Genomic DNA, 20,735 nt, shown 5'->3' on the forward strand with positions numbered 1-20,735 from the left:
TTAAACCACAACAGGATTTATTGCTTATCTAAAGGGTTAGGAACAAAGAATAAGGATAGATTTGGGGGATGCTAATCTAATCTAATTGAATTAAAGTAATCTGAATCTATAGATGATGAGTTAATAACAGGCTGGAGATTCTTCACTCTCTCTCAATCCCTGGCTTAACCCTGCTGTGGTAGAAACTGAAGGAGAGGGAAGGCTAATGATGTTCTTAAAGCTGTGATGTTGTTCTCTCTCAGCTCTATTAGTAGCAGGTAGAACAGCATCAGATGGCACTCAGGTATGGATGCTGGGTTGCAGGTCTATGGCCTACCTTCCCTTCAACCACCCTCTTCCCAGGATTCTCAAAACTGAGACCAGGTGTGCTTTAGTCCACGGGTATTTATAGAGGTGGTTCCAACTGTCCTTTGGCCCTGGCTCAAGCCACCTGGGCAGATACAAAAATCTTTGACTGATGATCCTATCACTCAAGATGTTCTCCATTTTGTCCCAGAAGTTCCTTATTACAATTATCATGCAAAATCTATTTCTGTATTATTCATTTTTGTAAGTAAATAATCTTATAAAACCAAAACCTCAAATCATATATCCAAATAAACAAGTGATAAATCATATGTTTTCATTTACATTTCTTCTCCAACAGTTCTTTCTCTGGAGGTGGAAAGCATTCTTTTTTGTAAGTCCCTCAAAATTGTCCTAGATCATTGTATTACTATCAGTAGCAAAGTCTATCACATTTGATCATTCCACAATATTTCAGTTACTACGTATAATGTTCCCTGGGTTCTACTTATTTCACTCTGCATCAGTTCATGTAGGTCTTTCCAGTTCTTTCTGAAACCATCCTGTTCATCATTCCTTATGGCATAATCATATTCCATCACATTTACCTCAATTTGTTTAGCCATTAGTTTCCAGTTCTTTGCTACCAAAATAAGCACACATAAATATTTTTGTACAAACAGGTCATTTCACATTTTTTTTATCTCTTTGGGATACAGACCTAGGTGTCGTATTATTGGATCAAAAGATATGCATTCTTTTATAGCCCTTTCAGCATAATTCCAAATTGCCCTCTAGAATGGTTGGATCAGTTTGCATTAGTGTCCCAATTTTGCCACATCCCCTCCAACATTTATTACTTTCCTTTACAGCCACACTGGCCAATCTGATAGGTATGAGGTGATACCTCAGAGTTGTTTTAGTTTGCATTTCTCTAATTATGAGGGATTTGGAACATTTTTTCATGTGATTATCAACATTTTGATTTCTTCATCTGAAAACTGCCTATTCGTGTCCTTTGACCATTTATCAACTGGGGAATGACTTGAATTCTTATAAATTTTATTTAGTTCTTTATATCCTTGAGAAATGAGGCCTTTATTAGAGAAATTTGTTATAAAAATTTTCCCCAGTTTGTTGCTCTCCTTCTAATCTTAGTTGCATTGGTTTTGTTTGTAGAAAAACCTTAATATAATCAAAGTTATTCACTTTACATCTTGCAATGTTCTCTATCTCTTGTTTGGTCACAAATTCTTCCCTTATCCATACATCTGACAGGCAAACTATTCTACATTCCACTAATTTACTCATAATATCATTCTTTATGTTTAAATTATATGCCCATTTTGACCTTATTTTGGTATAGGGTGTGAGATGTTGATCTAAACCTAATTTTTGCCATATTGTTTTCCAATTTTCCCAGCAGTTTCTGTCAAATAGTGAATTTTTATCCCTAAAACTGGAATCTTTGAGTTTATCCAATTTGTGCCAAGATCATTTACCCCTAATCTATTCTATTGATCCACCCTTCTATTTCTTAGCCAGTTTCAGATTGTTTTGATGATTACTGCTCTATAGTACAGTTTAAGATCTGATACTGCTAAGCTACTCTCCTTCACATTTTTTTTCATTAGTGCCTTTGATATTCGTGACCTTTTGTTTTTCCAGATGAATTTTGTTATTATTTTTCCTAGATCTATAAAATAGTATTTTTGGTAGCTTGATAGGTATGGCACTGAATAAATTAATTTAGGTAGGATTGTCATTTTTATTACATTAGCTTGACCTACCCATGAGCAATTAATGTTTTTCTAATTGTTTAGATCTAATTTTATTTGAGTGAAAAGTGTTTTGTAATTGTGTTCATATAATCCCTGTGTTTGTCTTGGCAAATAGATTCCCATCATTAGCGATTTTTGAGGACACTTTTTATATGACTGATAATAGTTTCCAATTCTTCTTTTGAAAACTGCTTTTTCATGTCCTTTGTGTTAAAATAACTGGGAAAACTATGCCAATATAAGTTCAAAACTGTTTCTCATACTTTTGATAGATGTAATCAAAAGTATCTTCAGTGATAAAATGAAGTGAAGCTCATAGATGAACTTCCCTTCAGGGCTAGGCGCAAGGACACTAAAAAGACTCTTGTTATAAAAATAAAATATTTATGGAAATATATAAGGATAAAAAAGGATTTCTAATTCTAAGGGATTCTAACTCTACCCAAATAAAACTCCCTGGTTCCACAAGGAACCACTTCTCCTGTGTTTCACAGGCTACACTAATCCTTCCTGATCTGACTAATCCAAATTTATATTATTTATATTATTCTAAATAAACTACTACTATTATCCTTATAATTCTTAACTTCGCCTTCAAATTATAAAAATAACAAAGGCTAGCTGGTTGAGTCTCAATAAGAATCAAGTTAGGACTCTGAGCCTTAACAGACTCAGAGTCCAAACCAAAGACCAGGGTTTTCTTTGGTCTTCTCAGAGTTAAATCACTCTATATATAGCAATAGATAGTCAATAGTGTTTCCCAAGTTGGAAAAAGAAAACGCTAAGTTCCTTCAGGTATTTCTCTCCTTTCCTTCTACCTCAGACAGGAGAGTCTCTGTCAGTGACTCTGCCAACTGCCAGAGACCAACTGCCATAGCTAACTGCCAGAGCTGACAGCGGCTCAGCTCTGTTTGAAACTCCAATTTTTTTCTCAAGCCAGCTTCTTCACTTTTTATCTCTAAACTAATAAAACAATGCTTATTTTCTAATATCATCCTTATATTTGGCCTCTTATCTCTTGGGGAATGACTTTGGCCTTAAATATTTCTGTTAATTACTATAATGGCTAAATTGGGATTTTGACTAAATAAGAGAGTTATAAAAAGTGGTTGCCAATTATTATCCTTTAAGTCAGGAAAACTGTTAGCAGCTTTTAACAATTTTGTTTAATTGGGATATTAGTAAAAAGAGGGAAATGTGGAAGGGAAAGAGGTAAAGAGACTGCCTAGCCTACCTTAAGTGCTGATCTAGTGAAATGAAGCTCATTTTCTGACAGAGTTCCAATCTCCACATGGGAAGCCTAGTCACTCACCAGCAAGCTGGGCAGGATCCAGGCAAGGTCCCAATGCAGAAAAAACCCTCATGAACTAAGCTCACCAAGGCAGCATTGAACCCAACAAGAAAGTCCCCAAATCCAAGAAGCTCCAAAGCTGAAAGTCAAAGTCCCAAAGCTGAAAACTCCAGTTGAAAGGCCCAAAGCTCCAAGTTGAAGTCTAAGTCCAAAAACCCTAAGGAGACTTTCTCCAGAGAAGATCCAAGGAGCAGAGACTCCAAAGACAAATCCCAAAGGAGAAGAAGTCCAAAAGAGAAGTCCTGAGGACAGGAAGTTCTGGACTTTTCAAAGTCCTTTTCCCAGGTCACTTCCTGTCCCTTCCCCTCTTCACAGGCGCCAATCACAGCTTCCAAATTGCCTAGTAGTGCCCAGGGGGGCACAATCTTGTGTATCATAGCCCTGGAGACCCTATAACAGAAGAGACATCATCTTGAGTTTGTGTTCATGTATCTTACAGATACCTGTTTTGCCTGTAATCAAGTGGATGGGTATATTTGGGGGAGCAACTCAATATGATTGGTTGCTAAATATAGTAACAATTCAGTTTCCTATAGGTATCCTCCCCTCACTCAATAAAGCCCCCATTGATGTCACCAAAAACCATCTGCATTAAGAGAGTTAAAGTAGCCTTCAGTCTTATTTGACCCTATCACACCCCTTCCTCTGATGCTAGTAGAAAAAATTTCAAATTATATTCTTTCTCCAGAAGATTGGAGAGTGATAGAAAGAATTTGTTTGCCAGCAGGAGACTATCAGATATGAAGGAACAACTCTGTAGATAAAACTCGTGCTCAGGCGGAGAGAAACAAAAGTGCTCAGATGGAAATTAAATTTTTAAACATTTTTATTTAATTGATTAATTAAGAAAAATTTTCCATGGTTCCATGATTCATGTTCTTTCCCTCCTCCCTCCCCCCTCCGTCCTGTAGCCAATGAGCAATTCCACTGGGTTTTACATGTGTCATTGATCAAGACCTATTTCCATATTATTGATATTTGCACTAGGGTGGTTGTTTAGAGTCTACATCCTCAATCATATCCCCATCGACTCATGTAATCAAGCAATTGTTTTTCTTCTCTGCTTCTACTAACACAGTTCTTTCTCTGGATGTGGATAGTGTCCCTTCTCATAAGTACCTCAAAATTGTCCTGGATCATTGCATTGCTCCTAGTAGAAAAGTCCACTACATTTGATTGTGCCACAGTATATCTATCTCTGTGTATAAGGTTCTCCTGGTTCTGCTCCTTTCACTCTGCATCAATTCCTGGAGGCCATTCTAGTTCACATGGAATTCCTCTAGTTCATTATTCCTTTCAGCACAATAATAATCCATCACCAATAGATACCACAATCTGTTCAGCCATTCCCCAATCAAAGGATACCTCCTCATTTTCCGATTTTTTGCCACCACAAAGAGCAGAGCTATAAATATTTTTGTACAAGTCTTTTTCCTCATTATGTCTTTGGGGTTCAAACCCAGCAGTGGTATGGCTGGATCAAAAGGCAGGCAATCTTTTAAAGCCCTTTTGGCATAGTTCCAAATTGCCATCTAGAATGGTTGGATCAATTCACAACTAGGTGGAAATTAATTTTGACATGCTTGTAGGTCAGGGAACTGATTCCTCGGTCCAGTCCAATGGCATATGATTTGTGAGCTGATCAGCACATGAATGCCATTGCACTACTGGCTTGGCAGAAACTTCCTATTGTTGATGGAACCCAGAAAGTAGAGTTATGCCAGAATCTGAAGAAGCTATAAAAAGATCAGTAGTTTGCTTCAGATGTGGACAAGAAGGACATTATGCAAAAAAAAACAAAAAGTAAAGTAGATTCGACAAATTAAATCCCACAATGAAAGTTCATGTAAATATTTCTAACTTTACCCTGAAAAATTTTCCTAGTGGCCCCAGAAAAAGTCCCTAGTAGCCTTGGAAAAATGTACCTAACTCCCTTGGTCATAAATCTGGAAAGTAAACGATTAGACCTTAGAATACAACTATTCAAACAAAGTAATAAAAAGCTCATTAATCAAGTCCTTTGCTTATCAACCCAGTAGTAGCAACTATATTAGTGTTAACCTTTTAATAGTCAGATAGTGATTTTTAGAATGGTGAAATTACTTTTAAATGTGACATACTAAAAAGACCAGATTGGACATAAAAATTCTCATTGAGCACTGCTCTGAGAACACTTACTAAAAATGACTTTTAAAATACTGGAAATCACTTGAAAAAGAAAAAAATACACCAGACAAGACTTGTGTTTTATGTGTGTCTTGTGTCTGTCTCATAGACCTATATTATTAATTGTACACAATGGGTGGATTTCATCTTGGGGAAAAATAAGCCTCAGATTAAAAGAGGTCCTTTTCTCTTGTTCTCATTTTTACCTATACCAGAAGGGTGGAAATGACCAACTGGAGACTGTTTAGAAAATTTGAGAAACTGTATTAGTGATTTTGAGTTTCCTAAACTTTATTTAAAAGAAATTTTACTCTATGCTACTATTAACACAAGAGTCAAACAAATAAATCTATCAAACATTTAGCCTTTCATTCCTCACTGGACATGAGGAGAGAAATGCAGAAATGAGTAGAACAAAAAAAAAAAAAAAAGGGATGATTCGATACCATAATTGGATAATATGTAAAAATATTAAAATACTGAAGTATGTGGTCTTAGGCATCAAAAATGATCTTGAATGTAATCCAGGAAAACTGGTTGAATGACTCTTAGACGGTTACCTGGAGAGCAATAATTCAGAGCTGTGTACAGAAGTACAGTGACCACTTGGGTATATAATTACTTAAGAAATTGTGCCAATTTAATTTCAATGCAAACTTTGTGAAATGTGTAACTGGGTTAAAGGTTACTTACAATTTAATAGCTTTTGAGGCATAGTTCCAAACTGCTTCCCAGAATGGTTGGACTATTTCACAATTTTGTCAGCAGTGCATTAGTGTATCTATCTTCCCCATATCACTACCAGAAATCTGTTACTTTCTTTTTTTATTATCTTAGCCAATCTGATGGATGTGATAATTGCTTATTTATACTTCTCTAATTTTTCATGATTTAGAACAATTTTTCCCCATATGGTTGTTGATAGCTTTAATTTTTCCCTCTGGAAGTGATGTATGTATATCCTTTGATCATTTATCAATTCGGGTATGGCTCTTATTTTTGTAAATTTGACACAGTCTCACATATATATATATATACATACATATATATATTTTTTTAAACCCTTCCCTTCCGTTTTGGAGTCAATACTGTGTATGGGCTCCAAGGCAGAAGAGGGGTCAAGTGACTTGCCCAGGGTCACACAGCTGGGAAGTGTTTGAGGCCAGAATTTAACCTAGGACCTCCCATCTCTAGGCTTGACTCTCAATCCACTGAGTTACCCAGCTACCCCCTTCACATATATTTTAGAAATGAGACCCTTATCAGAAAAACTTGATGGAAAGATTTCCCCCTTAGTTTTCTGCTTTTCTTTTAATTTTAGCTGCATTGATTTTGATTGTGCAAATACTTTCAAATTTTATGAAATCAAAATTGTTCATTTTACCTCCTGTGAATCTCTAGCTTCTGTTTGGTCATGATAGGTCCCTTCCCCTCTCCATAGATCTGACAGGTAATTTCTTCCTTCCTTAACAAATTTGCTTATAATATCACTCTGCAATTTTGAGCTTATCTTCTTACATGGTGTGAGGTGTTGGACCAGGCCCAGTTTCTGCTAAATTATCTTCCATTTTTCTCAACTTTTTTTTTTCAAATAAGAAGTTAGGATTTTTGGGTTTATCAAACAACTAGATTATTGCATTCTTTTGTTTTTTTAATATTATCTTGTCTACCTAATCTGTTTCATTGATCAGCCTTTCTATTTCTTACCCAGTACCAAATCAAGATACTGATTAATAAATCAATCCATGTTGTTTTATTCTTTTTATTGCTTTGACTCAGCCTACCCTAATGAGCAATTAATATTTCTCCATTTAATTTAAATATCTATTTGTGGGAAATGTTTTATACTTGTGTTTATATGATTTCTTTGTGTATCTTTACTGCTTGATTCTCAATTATTTTATATTGTTTGTAGTTACTTTAAATGGAATTTCTCTTTCTATATCTTCCTACTGAGTTCTGTTGATAATGTGCTAAAATGCTGATAATTTGCGTGGGTTTGTTTTATAATCTGCAACTTTGTTGAAGTTGGTGTTTTGATTAATTTTTAGTTGACTCCTTACCATACTCTAAGTAAGTCATCATACCACCTGCAAAGAGAGAGTTTTGTTTCTTTGTTGCCTATTTACATTCTTTTAACTTCTTTTTCTCATCTTATTGCCATAGTTAGTATTTCTAGTACAGTAATGAAGCTCCTGATCTTACTGAAAAGACTTTTAGCTTATTTCCATTACAGATAATATTTATTTTTGGCTTCATATAGATACTGCTTATCATTTTAAGGAAAACCCCATTTATTCCTGTGCTTTCTATGGCCTTTTATAGAAATGGATGTTGTATTTTGTCAAAAGCTTTTTTCACATCTATTGAAATAGTCATGTAATTTTTGTTATTTTCCTTTTAATAAGGTTCGTTATGCTTATAGTTTTACAAATACTGAACTAGCCCTGCATTCTTACTATAAATCTAGACCAATTATACTGAGATCTTTGTAATATATTGCTATAATTTCCTTGCTAGCATTTTAAAATTTTCACATAAAAATGGATTAGGAAACTTGGTCTATAGATCTCTGTTTTAACTCTCTTTGCTTTAGGTATCAAGAATGTCTTTGAGTAATAGAAGGAATATGGTAGAACTTCTTTAGAATTTGTTTTTCCAAAAAAGTTTTTGAAATATTGGAATTATACTTGAAAAGTTTGATAGAATTTGTTTATAAATCCATTTGGCCCAGGGTTTTTCTTCCTTAGGAAGCTCATTTATGGTTTGATTTATTTTTCTGAGATAGGGATAATTGTTTTCTATTTCCTGTTCTATTAATCTGGGCAGTTTATATTTTTGTAAATATTCATCCCTTTCATTTGGATTGTCAATTTTATTGGCATGTAGTGGGTCAAGATAGCTCTTAATAATTGCCCTAATTTCATGTTCATTGGTAGTGTATTCGTTTACTCTTTTAATTTTTGATACAAGAAATTTGGTTTTTCTTATTTTTTCTTTCAAGTTAGCTAATCTTATCTTTTTATTGTTTTTTAAAAGTTCCTAATTTTATTGGTTCTATTTTTTAAAACTTCATTAAAATTAATCTAATTAATTAAATTATAATTAACATATTACTTTCATAATTAATTATATTTACTATAAATTTATTATGATCACAATCATTATATAGTATAATTAATATAATTAAAATTCAATAAAATTAAAATTTTTTAAATTGTTAATATTTCCTTTGATTTTTAGAATTTCTAATTTGATGGTTATTTGGATGTTTTTAATCCTAATATTTTTAGTTGCATGCTCTANTCATTATATAGTATAATTAATATAATTAATTAAAATTCAATAAAATTAAAATTTTTTAAATTGTTAATATTTCCTTTGATTTTTAGAATTTCTAATTTGATGGTTATTTGGATGTTTTTAATCCTAATATTTTTAGTTGCATGCTCTATTCATTGGTCTGTTCTTTCCCTCTTTGATTTATATACAGAAAATTATTATTTTACATAAATTTGCATTAGGCAAATTTGACTCCCAAGTGGACAGGCAGAATGAACCTTCACTCCTGTGTCCACTGACCTTTCTGCCTATATTTCTAAGTCGCCCTGGATAGGAAAATGACTTGCTATGTTTTTTTTTTCTCCTTGGCTTTCCTGATCATTGGTCTGGCATATTTTTTTAAGTTGTTGTGGATTCTTTTGATTGGTATTTTGTTTTCTGTATTCAGCAACTCTAGGCAGTTTTCTTGAGTTTTTTCTTGCATTATGGTATTCAGAGTTTTGAGTAGTCTGGGATGCCAATGATGCCCAAATTTCTCAATATATTCTGCCTTTGGGATCAATGCAATTTGCTTGTATAAAGATCATGTGATTCTCTTCCTCCAAATTATTCTTCATTTTAGTATATTTAAATTTCCATCCTATTCTCTATTAGACTGATTTTTTTTTCTATTTCACTTCTTTGAAGATACTAAACACCATGGATTCAAATTCTTTCTATTCTATTAAATATTTCTGCTGTGTAGGCCATAAATTCTGTCATTTGTTCCTATGTAAATTCTCCTCTAAAGGTCAGTAAATTATCATTTATTAAGCATCCACTATGTTCTAGGCCAACTGTTGGCAACCTTTTTGGCCGTGAGAGCCATAAATGCCTGCGGGAAGGAAGGAGGAGGATGGAGGCAGAAGGCGCTGGAATATGGGGTGGGGCTGAAAGGCCCCCTGGGGCACATCCTGGGGCTCTGTGTTGGGAGGTGGAGCCAGATATGGGGACCCCTGTTCTAGGCACTATGCTAAGCACTAGAGGTAAAAAGAAAGGTAAAAGACAGCCTCTGCCCTCAAGGAGTTCACAGTCCAAGTCCAAGTTCTAATTTCTCTTTTAAAACACTCTAGAATATTCTGGTCTAGTTCCACACTCTCCTGAGAACACATAAAGTTCTGTTTCTTCATATGTTGGTTCAATTTCCTTTGTGCTATAATAGGTAGATAGGTGCCTTTTGATCCAGCCATAGCTGGTTTATACCCCAAAAAGATAATAAGGAAAAAGACTAGTACAAAAATATTTATCACCACCCTCTTTGTGGTGGCAAAAAATTGGAAAATGAGAGGATGTCCTTCGATTGGGGAATGGCTGAACAAATTGTGGTATCTGGTGGGGATGGAATACTATTGTGCTCAAAGGAATAAAGAACTGGAGGAATTCCATGTGAACTGAAATGGCCTCCAGGAATTGATGCAGAGTGAAAGGAGCAGAACCAGGAAAACATTGTACACAGAGACTGATACACTGTGGTACAACTGAATGTAATGAACATCTCTACTAGTAGCAATGCAAGGATCCAGAGCAAGGCTGAGGGACTTATGAGAAAAAAAAACTAGCCACATTCAGAGGAAGAACTGTGGGAGGAGAAACACAGAAGAAAAACAACTACTTGAACATATGGGCTGATGGGGATATTATTGAGGACGTAGATGCTAAACAATAACTCTAGTCCAAATATCAATAATATGGAATTAGGTCTTAATCAATGATATATGTAACAACCCAGTGGAATTGTGTGTCGGCTACCGGGGGGGGGGGGAGGTGGGAATTTGAGGGGGGAGGAAAAGAACATGAAACATAACTATGGGAAAATATTCAAAATTTAAAAAATAAAAAAAATAGACAGTGGAAAAAAACAATAGGTAGATAGGGATGTTTATAACCTTCTAGATATCCTATTAGTTGTTTTGTCTTCTAATTTTAGCATCTTTCCCATTAGTCTAAAAGCTTGTGTTCTATGTTTTTATTTTCAAAAATTTGCCACTTTCTGCTATTGAGAATGCAAGAAAAACAAAGCCCCTGTTACAAACATATACAGTTAATCAAAATGTGCTATCCAACATAAAGTAGACCCTTACCATAGTAAGGCAGCCTTTTAAAAATTCCTCTTTGACTCCTTATTTCACTCGCAGGAAAGTTATTCCAAACATTATCTTTTCTCTTCAAACCTCCCTCACCTTCCAGGCCTCCCTCTTTCAGCTAAGGTACTCATCTTTTTCTTTTGTGAGGTCATTCTACATGAACTTCTTTCTCTAATTAAGTCTCTTACTTTTTTCTTTATTTCTGACTAGTTGGCCTCTTTTCTTCCTAAGGCCGAGCACTAAGTGCACTTGATCCTATACCCTCCCATTTTCTCCAGCATATAGCAATCTCAATCTTGTCTTTTTTTTAATCCTCTGCTTTTCCTTTTCTACTGGTTCTCTATGGCCTTCAAACATGCCCATTTCCCCCCATCCTTAAAAAAATCACCTAGTGGCCTCAGACACATCCCAACTGTGTGATTCCGGACAAGTCATTTAACTCCCATTGCCTAGTCCTTACCCCTCTTCTGCCTTGGAACCAATACACTGTATTGATTCCAGGACAGAAGGAAAGGGTTTATTTAAAAAATCACCTAGATCCTACCATCCCTTCAAGCTCTCATGGCCCCAACCTATCTTTCCAGTCTCATGGGATACTACCTCCCCTCTCACCCCCTGCAAACCAGCTAATGTGGCCTTCTCTCCTTCTTCCATCTGCATCTCCCATCTGCATAACTTTGCATTGGTTGTTCCTCATGCCTGGAATGCACTCCTTCCTACTTCTACCTTATAGCATTATTCTCTTCCTTTAAGATGCAGTTCAGGCAATATCTTCCTCGTGAAAACTTTCCTGATCTCCAGTTGCCAATGCCCTCTCTCCAAAATTTCCTTAACTATGAAACCTAAAAGATTGGCTGTATGTATATAAACACTCATTTGCATGGTCATTTACAATAGTAATTTCTAATTTATGCTGTAATATGTCTCCCCACTTGGAGAGAAGCTCGTGTGTAGGGATTTTCATTCTTCGTATCCCCAGCAGCCAGCATTGTGCCTGGCACATAGCAGGAACTTAAATGTTTGTCGATGACTACTTCTCATCTTCTCCTGGATACTCTCCTCTAGGTGTGCCACTAATTCTTGGTTCATTTCTTGGTTTTCCTTCTCTTTCTACTCCTTCTCCATCTTCTTTGTTGGCTTATCCTCCATATCATCGTCCTGAGCCGTGGAAATTCCTTTAAGTCCTTCCCTAGATTCTTTTCTCCTCTCTCCAAACCATTTCTTTGTTGATAATTGAGAGGTTTCTTTCACCACTGAGTCCTCTGAAGTTATGATTGGTCACTGCACTGGTCAGATTTCTAATTTCCATACATACACACATACATATACATAGATAATAGTATATAGACAGGGCACATGTATTACTATGGTCATTTTGTAAATTGTCACTGTTCTATTTACTTCACTTTGCTTCAAGTTTGTTCAGGTCTTCCCAAGTCTCTCAATTATTCAAAGTTGTGAGCAGTACAATATTGTTACCATATATCAAAATTTGTTCAGCCATTTTCTAATCAGCGGGCATTCACTTTCCCTCGCATTCTTTCTTCTGAAAACTGTTCACATCCTTTCATCACTTATCAGGTGAAGTGAATTTTAGTCTTATAAATGCGTCAATTTTCTGTCTTGCATAACAGGTTTTTATCAAACATTTTTAACGTGAGAATTTTTTTTCCTAATTACTAGCTCCTATCCTTATTCTACCTACACTGATTTTGTTTGTACAGAATCTTGAGTTTATGTAATTTATCTATTTTGTCCTTTGTAATCACTTCTATTTCTTGACTGGTTATTAAATCTCTCTTAAACTATAACTGTCAGGTACTTTCTTCTGTTCTTCTCTAGTTTTTAAATGATGTATCTTTTTATTCTGAGATGGGGGCTTACATATGTGGAGTTTATTATGGTATATTACTATTGGTTTTGATGCTGGCCTACAGCTATTTCATTCCAAACTGTTTGAATCTTCCTGTTAGTTTTTATAGGGGGTCCCTTTCTCAGAATATTATATTTTGGGCTTACTGAATACTAACTATGCTACTATGTTTATTTCTAGGCCTTATTTACCTGGTCTGTTCCACTGGCCTTTTAAAAATTTTTAACCAACACCAAAAACTTTTGATAATTGTTTTATAACAATATAAAGTTTGAAATCTGGTGATACTTGGCCTCCATCATTCCTAGTATAGTTTTTCTTTCATTATTTCCTTTGAAATTCTTCTGTTACATTATTCTAAATGAATTGTTATTATAGTTTGTTCTAGTTCTATGAAATAACCCTTTTGGTAGTTTAGTATAACATTCAGCTGGTACATTCATTTGGGCAGTATTGCCATTTTTTCACATTGATAAGCCCTAAATGGTGATTCCAGTTGTTTAAGTCTTCTTTTATCTTCATAGGGTTTTTTTGTTTTTGTAATTCTATTTTTCTCTTCTTTCTTCCCTTGTCTCATCTTATCTAGGCTGAAAGTATGAAAGGGTTAACATAAGCCTGACTGCATTACTGACCAAAATGAGTTTTAGCCTACTGTTTCTGACCAGATTGGTTCGTCTCTCTTCAGGCAAACTAGTGCACCCCTACTCTCAGTAGTTTACCATATTGCTGTCGGACTAGGACTGGACATCTGATCAGCTTAGCCCCCTGCTGCTCAGACCTCCTGGGCTTAAGAAACCCACTAGCCTCAGCATCCCTAGTAACTGGGATCACAGGCATATGCTACCCCACCACAAGGCACTTGTACTGCTATAAATCCATCATATCTTATCACAGTGCCTATTTCCTCAAAAGTCCTAACAATGATGAATTTTATAATTTTTAGCCCATTAAAAAAATTATAGGTGTATGTTGGTGCCTCATACCTTAGAGAGGTAACTCAAGAGGCAATGTAGAGTGTGACATGATCCTTAACCTGGGGTCCATACACTCTTTTAAAAAATATTTTGAGGGGGCAGCTGGGTTGCTCAGTGGGTTGAGAGTCAGGCCTAGAGACGGGAGGTCCTGGGTTCAAATCTGGCCTCAGACACTTCCCAGTTGTGTGACCCTGGGCAAGTCACTTGACCCCCATTGCCCACCCTTACCACTCTTCCACCTATAAGTCAATACACAGAAGTTAAGGGTTTAAAAAATATTTTGATAAGTACATTTACATTTAGTCAGTTTCCTTGGCAATCTTATGAATTTTATTTGATTCATCTAAAAATGTTATTCTGAAGAGAGATCTAGAGGTTTCACTAGATGGCCAAAGTTATCCATGAAAGCCAGCTCAAACCAGTTCAAGAACCAATGGTTAAAATTTCAGTGTATTGATTAGAGAAATGCAAATTAAGATAACTCTGAGGCACCACCTTACACCCATCAGATTGGCTAATATTACAGAAAATGTTGGAGAGGATGGGGTGAAATTGGGACACTAATGCTCTGCCAGTGGAGTTGTGAACTGATCCAACTGTTCTGGAGAGCAATATGCCTGAAAGAATTTGAAACTTTGCATACCCTTTGACCCAGCAATACTGTCACTAAGTCTGTACCCTAAAGAAATAAAAGAGAAAGGATCAATTTATACAAAAATATTGATAATTCTTTTTAAGGTGGCAAAGAAATGGAAATCAGGGAGATGCCCATCAATCAGCGAATGGCTGAACAAGTTGTGATATATCATCATGATGGAAAATGATGTTAATGCATATTAAACTGTCACACATAAATTTGCCTTTTTGGAGAGCTGGTTGTTAAACATTTATAAGCATATCTCTCATCCTTGACACAAAAAGGTTAAGAGCCAGGGCAGCAACGTGGCTCAGTGACCAGAGAGCCAGGTCTGAAGATGGGAAATCCTGGGTTCAAATCTGACCGTAAACACTTCCTGTGTGACCCTGGGCAAATCACATAACCCCAGCTGTTTAGCCCTTACTGCTCTTCTGCTTTAGAACTGATGCTTAGTATTGATTCAAAGACATGAATTAAGGGTTCAAAAATAACTAGGGTTATGAACCCCTGGCATAGTGGATAGAAAGCTGGCCTCAAGGGCAAGAGGATCCAGGTTCAAGGCCAACCTCTAACACATACTAGGAATGTGATTCTCCTTAAATCACTTTCCTACCATGAACCCCAGGTGACTATGAGACTAAGTTAGGCAGAAAATTCTGATCTGAAAAGGAAGCTGTTCAGGGGGAGATCCTGGCACCAATGAAACCAGAGATCTGGTCTAAAAAAGGGACTGCCTTAAATTCAATAAATATTTACAATCCCTGACCTCAAAACACTTCCATTCTTCTTTGAGGGAATGGGCTGCCATGTCTACACTGCTCCTTCAAGTGCAAAATCAGGGGCCAGGGCACCGGGGCACACTAGGGCAGCTTTCATGGAAGAGGTAGCATTGGAATGGACTCATGAAGGCTTCTCTGGAGCAGAGGGAAGAGAGTGCCTTCCACGAATAGAGTGCTAAGTCACAAATGGGAGATGGAATTGTGAGTTGTCTGGTTTGGCTAGAATATAGAACGTGTGAAAGTGTAGTCATGCAAAATAAGATTGGACAGACCGAACAGGCCAAATTATAGATCTTTTAAGTGTTATGACCATGAGGTGACACTTTATCCTGGAGAAATAGGGAGCCACTGATATTTGAATATCATCATGAATAGTAATGAAGTCATCTCATAGAATGTTAGAAAATTTAATTTTCTTAACCAGTGAATTTTGATTGTGTCAACTATGTGCCAGCCACAGTACTGGGGATACAAAGAGATAAGACAGTTCTAGTCATCCACTGGCTCACTATTTAGTGGGGTATCAGTGGTGTAAGAATGGCTTGGAGAAATGAAATGGAAATTAGGAAGACCAATTTGGGATTGCAATATCCAGGCAAGAAGTGAAAAGAGCCTGAACCATGGTATTTGCTATGGAAATAAGAATAACTTTTTTTGTTCTCTTGAAAAAAAATATGATCATGCCTTTGACCTTTTTTTCATTGTTAAAAAGGTTATTTCTTTTACCCATTTCTATCAGCTACTCATATTTTGGATTTTAGATTTCAATCAGATGTATTTCCTGCAAAAAATCCCCCTTCCCAAAGATTCATTTTTACTTACATATCTTTGATTCCCCTCCTCTAAAATGGTGGATTGTGATTACATAAAAAGAAAGGGAATTTGATTTCCAGTAATTCCTTTAAATTTTACAATATATTTAAAAATATTTTCATTATACTTGTAATAAATACAATATTCCCTTTTCTGACACAAATAAAAGTTAGTGAGCTACATAGAATTCATCATCATTAATAGTGTGTGGTTTGGGAGTGAAACTCATTTTCTGCCATGTTGATATCTCATTTTCCAAAAATTTGTACTGAACAAATGTTTCTTTGTCCACTGATACTTACCTTGGGTTTATTAAAGGCTATCTTCCTTTTTATATTTGGTTGCTCTTCTAGATTACCTGTTCTGTTCATTATGTTTTCTAAAGAAACAATGATTTTACCAAAGAACTGAAGGTTTTCCTTATTCTCATTTTTCTGACAGAATAGTAATGTTATGGGAAATTTTGGCAAAGTCCAATCTGTGATTAATAAGGATATTGTAAGGTTACACTGTAATTCATAAGAAAGATTTGGGTTTAGATTTGTATTAAGTTTTAGGAATATTGACTATTGGGAGTCAGTATTCCCAAAGTCAGTATGTGAGGAGATAGTATAGCATGGGAAGAATCATTTGGATTATAAGGAAAAAAAGTTGTTTAAATGAGGGACAGGACTTTCCCCCCATGATGGAAATGACAAGCAAAGAACAGAAACATGGAGGTGATATAGGCCTGCATGGGCAGATTATATATGACAGCGCCAGGAGAAAGTTACCAAAGTTGCAGTTGCTTAAGAAGAAAATGAGAACCTAGTTGTGGGCCTAAAGGACCATTTTAGAGTGGGAACTATCATTGTAGACCATTTGGAACATTACATTTTGAAGTCCATTAATACTGAAGATTAAATCTTGGCAATTGGATAGAATGACGTCTATTACCTCTTCTCTTACCAAGATCTAGAGGATGTCTTAAGGATTTTAAAATCACTTCCCAAGTTAATAATAGTATGTACCACTATGTGATCATGAACAGTAACTTTTCCCTCAAGATCCATCTTCCTTCCTGCTATTTAGGCATTCCTGTAATCAGGCTAGCTCTGTAACCGTCAGCAATGATGGATCAGTGGTCTTTCACACCTAGGCTTCTCACAACCATCTCACCATCCAAAGGCTTCAGATCGGTCTGACTTTTCTAATGGTGAGGAGTTGTGCATCAAGCTAAAGCCTTTCCAAACACTCACTTTCATGAAGTTTTACTCAAGCAGGATTTCTCCAGTGACAAGAAGATAAAAGTTTTTTTTTTTTTTTTTGCTAAATTTGTCACATTTATAGGGTTTCCTTCAACTAAAAATTCCACAAACGATTTGAAAAAAGTAGGGTCTTTCAGAGCAAGGAGTGCTTCATTTTTGTCTTTCTGTACTCAGTAACTAGCACAACAGCTTACAAAAAGAGAACACTTAATGTCTGAGGAATTTTAATTTCATTCCATTCCATGCATGGAACACTGGACCCAGATGCAGGAAGACCTGAGTTCAAATTCTGCCTCAAGACACTTCCTACCTGGAGAAGTTCTCTCAGTCATCTTCTACATCTGATAAATGGGGATAATCATAGCATCAACCTCCCATGATTGTTGTGACGAACAAATGACAAATATTGTAAAACCCTTCGAAAACCTTCAAGTGCTATATGAATGTTAGCAATAATATTCATAAGGTTTCTTCTCCAGAAGGAATTTTCTTATGTCAAACAAATTCTGTACCAAGGTACAGGCCTTCCCACATAATTCTATTCATAAGATTTCTCTCTTGTATGAATTCTGATGCAAAGTAAGGGATGAGCCCTAGAAGAAAGCCTTCCCACATTCATTACATTTCCAAGGTTTCATTCACTCTGAATAGACAAGTATCTAATAAGGTCCCTGCTCTATCAAAAGGCTTGCCCAAGCTAATTACAGTTATACGGTTCTCATGTGGTTTGAATTATCAGAAGTATAAGAAATAAGCTCCCAATGAAGGTCTTCCCATATTCACTGCAAGTATAAAAATGTCTCCTCAGGATGAATTTTCTGATGGTCAATCATTTCTGTATTCTGACTGAAAACCTTTCCAAATTCATTGCATTCATAAGCTTTCTCACCAGTATGAATTCTTTGATGGTAAACTAGAGAGGAGTGTTGGATAAAGGCCTTACCACATCCATTCCACTCATGTGACTTTTCTCTACTGTGAATTCTCTTATGCACAGTAAGGTGTCCACTCTGACTGAAAGCTTTCCAACATTCATTACATTTATAAGGCTTCTCTCCAGTGTGGATTCTCCGATGGCAAATAAGGGATGTGTGTTGGATGAAGGCCTTCCCACATTCGTTACATTCATGAGGTTTTTCTCTGCTATGAATTCGCTTATGCAAAACGAGGGATGAGTTCTGGGTGAAAGCTTTCCCACATTCATCACATTTAAAAGGTTTCTCTCCAGTATGAATTATTTGGTGTCTAATAAGTTCTGAGTTCCAGCTAAAAGTCTTCCCACACTGATTACACTCATAAGGTTTCTCTCTAGTATGAGTACTATGATGTACAGTAAGAGATGAACTACGGGTGAAAGCCTTCCCACATTCATCACATTTATAAGGCTTTTCTCCAGTATGAATCCTCTGATGTAAAGTAAGGGATGAGCTCTGAGTGAAAGCCTTCCCACATTCATTACATATATAAGGCTTTTCTCCAGTGTGAATTATCTGATGTCTAATAAGTTCTGAGTTCCAGATGAAGGCTTTCCCACATTCACTACATTCATAAGGTTTCTCTCCAGTATGAATTTTTTGATGTCTATTAAGTTCTGAGCTCTGACTAAAAGTCTTCCCGCACTGATTACATTCATAAGGCTTCTCTCCAGTATGAATTCTCTGATGTAAAGTAAGAGATGAACTCTGGATAAAAGCCTTTCCACATTCATTACACTCATAAGGTTTTTCTCCAGTATGAATTCTCCTGTGTCTAATAAGTTCTGAGCTCTGACTAAAAGCCTTCCCACATTCATTGCATTCAAAAGGTTTCTCGCCAGTATGAATTCTCTGATGTCTAATAAGTTCTGAACTCTGGCTAAAGATCTTTCCACATTGATTACATTCGTAAGACTTCTCTCTGGTATGAATTCTCTGATGGATAGTAAGTGGTGAGTGATCTATGGAGGCTTTCCCATATTCATTACTTGTATAATGTTTGCTTCCTTTATGAATTTTCTGATGATAAATAAGCTTTGTATTCTGGCTGAAGGTCTTCCCACATTTATTATCATTATAAGAGTTGTTTTCGATATGAAGTTTGGGATGTTCAATTAGATCTGTGCCCCAGCTGAATGCTATCTCACATCGATTATATTCATAAGCTTTTACTTGTGTATGTTTGTCATAATATTGAGTATGATCTCGCTGATAATTAAAGCATTCTCCAAGTTCATCGTACCTGGCACATTCTTTCCCAGATGTCCCTTTAGTATACTGAATTAGGTTTGAATATGGTGGGAAGATCTGGTAATGTATATCACCGCCCTCTTGACTATTACCTATAGGAATGCTCCCAGACAGAGAAAGACCTGACCCTTGATTGAAGCTGCTTCCAAATTTATTACATTGCTGGCCTCTTCCTTTGCATACAGTCTTTTTGGGAGTAATTACTAATTTCCTGGAAGGCCTCTCCTGGTTGTCTGGTTTCTTGCCTAACTTGGTATTACAAGTCCAGGTTTCTTTCAACTTGAACTTCCAAGGCCTGTCACTGATAACATTCTTCCAGGATGATTCTTCTGGAGAAATGTCCCACTCTGGAAGAGATCCTTTGATAGCAGGACTAGGCTCCCAATCTGAAGGAAATAAAAATAGAAATATGTCTTTTCCATGCTACTGGGAAAATTAAATGACTACATTTAGTCTCATCTTTTATTTCCTCAAAAGAAGAGAATAATCTTCACTCTTGAAAAGGCAGAATCAATGTTAACAAAATGTTATGATTTCCCTTTCAAAGAGAAATCTAATTTACAAAGGATATTTAAAAAAAAACAAAAAAAAACCATGAAAATGCAAAATCCATTCAGGTATGCTACAACACAGGCAGGGCACAGACTATTGAATTTGGATTGAATTCATTAATTATAAGGCTTCTCTTCAATACAGATTTTCTGATGTCTGACATGGTCTGTACTCCACCTGAAGGCCTTCCCACACTGTTTACATTTCTAAGAGTTTTGTCCAGTATGAATTTTCTGGTGTCTACTAAGTTTCAACTTCCACCTAAAAGTCTTTCCACATTTCTATCCAGGTATGCTACAACACAGGCAGGGCACAGAGTATTATGTTTTATTGATGAACAAATTAGGGGACAAAGAGATGACCAATGTCATGTTGTGCCCAAGGGCCATGCTGGGATATGAACTGAGATCTCATGTGGCTGCTCATCTAGTGTGTTCCTTCCACCACATTACCTACTGGGCCCTTCAACCTTCAGCTCAGGGAGAAGCCAAAGGTGTCCAAGGTACAGATAATATCTGTGGAGTCAGCCCTTCACGCCCCCAAAAGAAGGCCATATAGATGTAGTACAAGCTACAGTTATCATTCTCAGGCAGGCCCAACAAAAGTACCACCTGGAGTACTCAAAGAACTTGCAAATACAACAGAGA

At 36.2% G+C, this 20,735-nt stretch overlaps 1 pseudogene; it reads right to left on the bottom strand.

The window, feature by feature from the left end:
- Positions 1 to 17,093: 17,093 nt before the first annotated feature.
- Positions 17,094 to 20,735, bottom strand: part of LOC123240730 — a 98,329-nt pseudogene continuing 94,687 nt past the window's right edge.

Source organism: Gracilinanus agilis, chromosome 3, assembly GCF_016433145.1.
Source record: "Gracilinanus agilis isolate LMUSP501 chromosome 3, AgileGrace, whole genome shotgun sequence".
In the NCBI taxonomy this organism is placed as follows: domain Eukaryota; kingdom Metazoa; phylum Chordata; class Mammalia; order Didelphimorphia; family Didelphidae; genus Gracilinanus; species Gracilinanus agilis.